This window comes from Zonotrichia leucophrys, chromosome 1 (assembly GCF_028769735.1).
Source record: "Zonotrichia leucophrys gambelii isolate GWCS_2022_RI chromosome 1, RI_Zleu_2.0, whole genome shotgun sequence".
Lineage (NCBI taxonomy): Eukaryota > Metazoa > Chordata > Aves > Passeriformes > Passerellidae > Zonotrichia > Zonotrichia leucophrys.
The window spans coordinates 22,198,766-22,205,360 of record NC_088169.1 but is presented as its reverse complement, the minus strand read 5'-3'; positions in this window follow the sequence as shown (position 1 = coordinate 22,205,360).

Below are 6,595 nucleotides of genomic sequence, written 5' to 3'. Positions count from 1 at the left end.
CCAAGCCATGCAGAGCCAGTTGCTAAGAACCAGGTACTGTGGTATTTGAATATCTCCAAGGATGGAGAGTCCACAATATCCCCAGGCAATCTGTGCCAATGCTCAGTCACACCCACAGGAAAAAAAAAAGTGTTTCCTGATGCTCAGAGGGAACCTCCTGGTTCCACTTTGTGCCTGCTGACATGATTTCTGTCACTGGGTATCACTGAAGGAAGCCTTTATGCCTTACACTTATATTCTTATACCCAGAAATGTACATTTAAAAAACAAATATATACCCATAATTATCAATCCCAGATTTATCCTGCCTATCTTGTTTGATGTATCATGGAATTGATACAATTGTCATAAATGGATATTTTTGAAGTTTTTGTTATGGGCAGTATAAATAAAAAATAGTTTTGATTTTTTTGTCCTTTTATGTTTAATATTACCTGTTTTCTCTAAGTAATTACTGCAATAAAATAGTAATTCTGGTTCTGCAGATGCTTCCTCGAATTTGAGCTGTTTTCCCACAAATAAAACATATATATCCCTCTATTCCAGAGCTGAGAGTGCCAAAATAGGTTCCAGCTGAAGCAAGGTATCAGTTGTACTCTAGGACTTCTGTTTGGTTCCTGGATAAGAAAGTATAAAGCTGGATGTTTAATGCAGCTTTTTAATTCCTGCAGACAGTGGAATGAGAGAGAGTCAGATGCTTCTAAAGGACTGCGCATAAAGTTTCCCATCCTTGAACACCAAATCTGTTGAACTTTTGCTACAACTAGATTCAATCTCTTGATAGTTTTTTCTTGTTCATATAGCTATATCAGTTTGATTCTTGCTAGGAAATACCTATAGGTGTTTTTTCTTACTTTACCATGTCCTAATCTCTACAGGTATTTGTACCTCTTTTTATGATGATGGTTCCTGCATGCACTTTTGTCCGTGCTGGATTTGATGGAACAAATTGTTGTTTGGAACACACACAGCAGAATTTCCATACAGTGTCAATTTCATGTAGCATGGTTTTTATAAGCGTTGTTCCTCCTCTGGATCAATTTGGGCATTGCACCTTACAACTTTAGGATGTTAGATTTAAAATTGCCCTTCAGATTTCTCTTCTGCTTTTCATCAGTCACATGTTGGAAGAAAGGACTGCAGCACATAGTAAACAGCAGCAGCTGCAATAGCAACAGCAGCAGCAACAATGCAATTTTCCTGTCCATGCCTGTGATGATATATAAGATTGCTACTTGCAAAGTGACAGCTGCTGGCACTTCTTTCCTTCTTGCCTAAAAGTGAAAGAAAAAAGGATTGAACAGATTATTTCTGTGACACACCACTTACTTCATAGGTATTGCAGCAAATGTAAGGGCACATTCCATAGCTGAATATATTTTACCCTTGGATACATTCAATTTGTATTCATTTTAGAATTTACTCTGTTAATTAGAAAAGGTTATAAGATTAATAAGTAGTCATTGCTAATATATGCAATGGAATATAAGTTTCAGTTGATTTTTTTTCCCAAAGAGCCATTAGAGATTAGTTCATAAAAATCATAGTGAGCAGTATATCCTATCTTTCAAAGCTGGTCTTTATGTTGATTTGCAATCTCTGAACAATTCCTAAAATCTCTGCTAGAAAAGCCAACACAAATCCAACAAACCTTACCCTACCAACAAAAAATGATGCATTGAAATTTCATACACTCTTCTTCTTGTAGAGTTAATTTTCAATGAATTCTTTGTAGATTGTATAATGACAGATAGCTTAGAAACACACAGAGAATATTGTACCCTGTGAAATTACTCTTATTTGTAAAGAAAATGTAATATTAACTACAGTCTGGGGGTTTTTTTTCCAGTTTCAGGGTATTAGAATGACCTTTGGCATGTGTTCCAGCCCCAGCCTACATCATGTTTGAGATTCACGATGATGACAATGACCCAGAAGGGCAAGGTGCTCTCTGTAGTTCAGCAAGATCAACGTGCCCAAATTTCAGCTGACAAAAAAGAAGGTCAGCCAGTGTCCTCTTCTTTGTGGCCACCCAGAGTGGGGTTCACTACAGAATGGTGTCAGGATGGCCTCTAGATAGGTGATTTCCTGATCGGATCACTCGACTATATAAAAAAAGGCTCTCAAGATTCAGAGTTTTTGAAGCTGGGAGGTGAATCATCCACTACAGATGATCTCATCTTCACTGCAGGTGAAGAAGAGAGAATAAAATTTAATCATCCTCTTACTTTTGCTATGGATGGAAGAGACAGGTCAGATTTTAGCTAGACCTGGAATCTTCTCACATGTCAGTCGTAGTTCAGTCACTTTAATTTACCATGACATTTTCTTTGGCTGACAGTGTGGGGAAAAATTGCAGCTTTTCTAGATGTGTATGAACACAGACCCTGAAAAGATCTCAGAAGCTCATCAGCTCTCTCTGCTACCTGTAAATTGTCCAGAGATTTCTTTTGACAAATTTTTAAAGAGAAAAAAATTATCGAAACCTATCCTTTCCCACCAAACATGTTTATTTCAATATATAGACATCTTATAGATTAATAAAAACCCAAAAACCAAACAAAAAGAAAAGAAAACAAAACAAAACCAAACAAACACAAAAAAAAAAACAAAGAAAGGAAATATCCCTATGCAGACACCTAATTGGAGGTGTCAGTAATCTGAATGACTACAAACAGTTCAGCCCTTTTAGAAAATAAAATACATATTGGTATATCCTTTTGTACTCTCCCACATAGTTTTCAAAAAATTGTTGTTGTTGAGAGGGAGCCTTAAGGGCATATCAAGGACTGTGAGTTTCATAAAATTGAAAAGTAAATTTTAGATGAATTTTTTTTTTAGTGGTTGCAATACAAAACTTGCAAAAATTATGCAAACTAGGATTTTAGCTGCATAAAATATATTATGTTATTTGAAAAGACAGTCTGTGGGACTCCTAATAAATTATATTCAAACAAAAAATTCACTCCTGATCCTTTAAATCCTTTGATATCATGGAGTTAACTTGGTTAAGGAAATTAACATTAAAAATAAGAAAGACAAACAAATATTTATGTAATAAATGGAATTTGATAAATAATTTAGCTCCTGTAATTGTTATACCCCATATTTCATTAGCAAATATAAGGAATATTGAAGGCAAGGGAAAAATTCTGTCTGAGGCAATTGAAACATTCAGTGGCACGATAATTAAATTAATATTAGAAAACTATTTTAGTTGCCCATTGAGTTACCCTTTATTCTGTTTATTGACTTTTTCTTCCCAGATAACAAAACCTGTCTTTTATCTCTTTACTTTTTGGTGCAAATTATTGTGGTGAAATATAAGCTCAGAAATGTATGAACACATTCTCAGGAATTCAGTCAATGATCCTTCAGTCAGTGATAAAAAATAGATCCTTTTAAACAAAACACAGTCCATCTTTTGAAGGCATGAAAATCTATGAGCATTGTGATCCCTTAAGTGTCCTCAAAACTTCATGTGTAAAAATAGTCTTTATTAAAAACATATCATAGTTCTTTATTATACTGTAACTTCTTACTGCTTTATATTAATACAGATTGTAGAAATGTTATATTAGAAATTAAATATTAATACACAATGGGCTTTCAAAACACAAGCTTCAAAATGCAGTTAATATTTTACTTTTAGTGCTCAGCTGAAAATCCTTGTGACTTTTCAAAATAAATCTGAACAACCACTGGACAGTTTCATTTATGAGTAGAGGCTTTCCACATTATTCTGTGATGACATAACAATTAATAGACAGATTTTGCAATGTAGTTTAAAAGCATCCAAACCTACTGGGAGCTGGTTTATCCATCTGCAGTGCTGTGTCACTGAGTATATTGAATGATCAAGGACAGGGGGCTTTTTAACTGGGGACTAAACTTCCACAGATTTCAGTGAACACTTACAAAAATAATCAATTAAAAGAGCTTTTGTGCAATGTTTAAAGGCTTATATGTATATTGATGGCAATGTGATTACACAGTCATTTAAATAAAAAATTTCCATTTTGTATTGAACCTGTATTAAATGAGATAACTAGAGCATCAGCTTGTTTGTAGTGGGCACAAGATAAAATAAGACTATTAATTATTTCTTCTGTTTCTAAATTATATTGGTTTTACTCTAAAATTCTATCTGAAAAAGAAGACATTGAGATCTCATGCAGGTTTTAGGAGGACACTAGAGAATATACATTTGCTTAATCATTAGGTTTAATCAGAGTGTCTGGTCGGGTGAGCACTGTTTTCACTGCACTGATTGACCCACATTGTCTTTCACAAATAGCTGTGCAGAACAGCATTATTAGGTGTTCATTTCTCCAGATGTTAAAGGTAAGAATCACCACAACATGCAGTTAAAAGGATTAAATTACCATCCCATATTAAAAAAAAAAAAAAAAAAAACAGCAAGCCAACAATAGCTTCCTAAATGGCCATACCTGAAAATTAGCATATTTTACAAAGGCTCTGATATTAGAGTTCTGAAAACAGAGGTTTAAGTTAATGGAGAACTGCCTGTACCTGCACAGGAATGTGCTGATCATTTTTGGTACTTAAAAAGCACAGACAAAGGAATTCAATCCTCACATTATAATCCTTCTTTTTGGAGATTATGCATACAACTTGTGTCATCCAAAGAAGCCACTTTCTCTCGGGTTTGAAAAATTTGTTTTTAATACATCTCTGGGGAAGAACAACCAATCTGAGACATTACAAAAAGTAAATGAACTCACTTCCCTTCTTCCATTGACAGGCAAAAGGGAACAGTACAGCAGAAAGTAGGATTATGAGACTTGTTCCTCTATCATCTGTCTGTCTGACAGCAATAGGAGAGATCATTAACAACCCAGACCCCTAATAAGTGCTCAAATAGAGAGACTCTAAAAAGGCAGAGTGAGAAATGAGACACAGAGCAGCATTTCAGCTTTAGGAAGGATGTTAAGGAATCCCAGATGCTACATGAGAAACAGTTAAGGGAGAAACAGAGTTACTGGATTCACTCAGAAAAGAACAATATTGATTGAGAGACTTAGGGGCAGAATTAACTGTTGGGCTAGGAGTGAACAGCTGTGTGTTCATTAAAGGTTTCTGTCTCTCTTGGTCACATGCACATACACACTTTTTCAATTTAGGTAAAAATTATTTCTGTTTCATCCTGCTGTTTGTTTTGCTGTCTCCCCAGCAGATATTTGAGATTGTGAAACATGGGAAATTGGTCTTTTTTATTCTTATTTTTTATAGTCTCATTTTTTACTCTCATATTTTCATGTGATTACAGAAGGGTTCTGATTGAGGAGAGTTCATCTTTGGCAAAGATAAAAAAACAAAAAAAAAGCATTACCTCTCCTTTTATAGCAGAAAACCACTGCATATGCATTTACATGTATAAAATGTTTATGCCAGAGGCACTTAAAATTATATTAATTCTCCTCTTTAATTTCATAAAATCTTCCCATGCCAACGCTTTACATCCTTGTAAGTAGAAGCTGACAGTGAAGGAGTGACCTGGTCCACCATGAAGCAGTATGGTCTAGTGAGTGCACTTCTTCTAGAGAATCTATAAATGTCAAGACTGTTAACTATTTCACTGTTCATCAAAGCGTGTCAGGAAAGTGAGAGAGTTTGTTCTCTGAAGAGGTGCTCCATCAGCTGTGACTGACAGCTCCTTTTTATACCACGAATTTATAGCTTTGGGGAGTGTATTTATTTACCTTTTTTTTTTCTTTCCCCACCATTCCAGAGCCCAGCAGGACTCTGCAAGGCACCTGGCAGGACATGCCTCTGTTGTTATGAGACCAGGTTTCAGACACTCTCAACCAGGTTGTTTCCCGCTTGAGTTTGGTCACAGACACGTGGTGCCCCTGGGAGGACACAGATCTGGAGCTGTTTGCTGTTCAGCTGGGGCAGCCCTCAGATGGCTGGGCAGCTGGAGCCCAGCCTTGCAGTTTTTGACATAGCTACACTTCTTTTGGGGAAAGCCCTGCCAGGTAGGAAGCTTCATGAGACAGTTTTGTGGTATCAGTGTCAGGTATTTCAACTTAGGACAAGTCAAGTCTGAACAGCCAAAATAAGGCTTATAAGCATCTTTCAGATACTGCTGCTGTCCTTATACAAAAATTTCTGATAAGGGTAGTCTTTGAAGAATAATAATGTCCTGTTGCCCTCATTTAATGATTGTGCTAAATCAAAGAGCTAATATCTGAAATATACTTTAAAAATGTGACTCTTAAATTGAGATCATCTAAGGACTAGAAAAGCCCTACACAAGACTCCTATGTGCTTTATGGAGGAAAAAGTTCAAATGTGCCATCAAAACACACATAATGGGTTCTGAATAGAGTGCTACTAATGACTGCTGTGTATGCACGCATGCACCATATAAAAAAAGCTTTGTTCTCTAGTTAGAAAATGCATATTGGAAGATGACAATCTTTTGTAAAGAGGAATTGTGAGTTTGATTCTTACATTGGACTGCTGACCAAGGAGGTCCAGTTTTGTGCTGTTTGAGCACAATGCTAATGTATAGGTTTGTTTACCAGAGTAAGCATCCTCACATTCAGAAATCTGACTTACAAAAGAAATA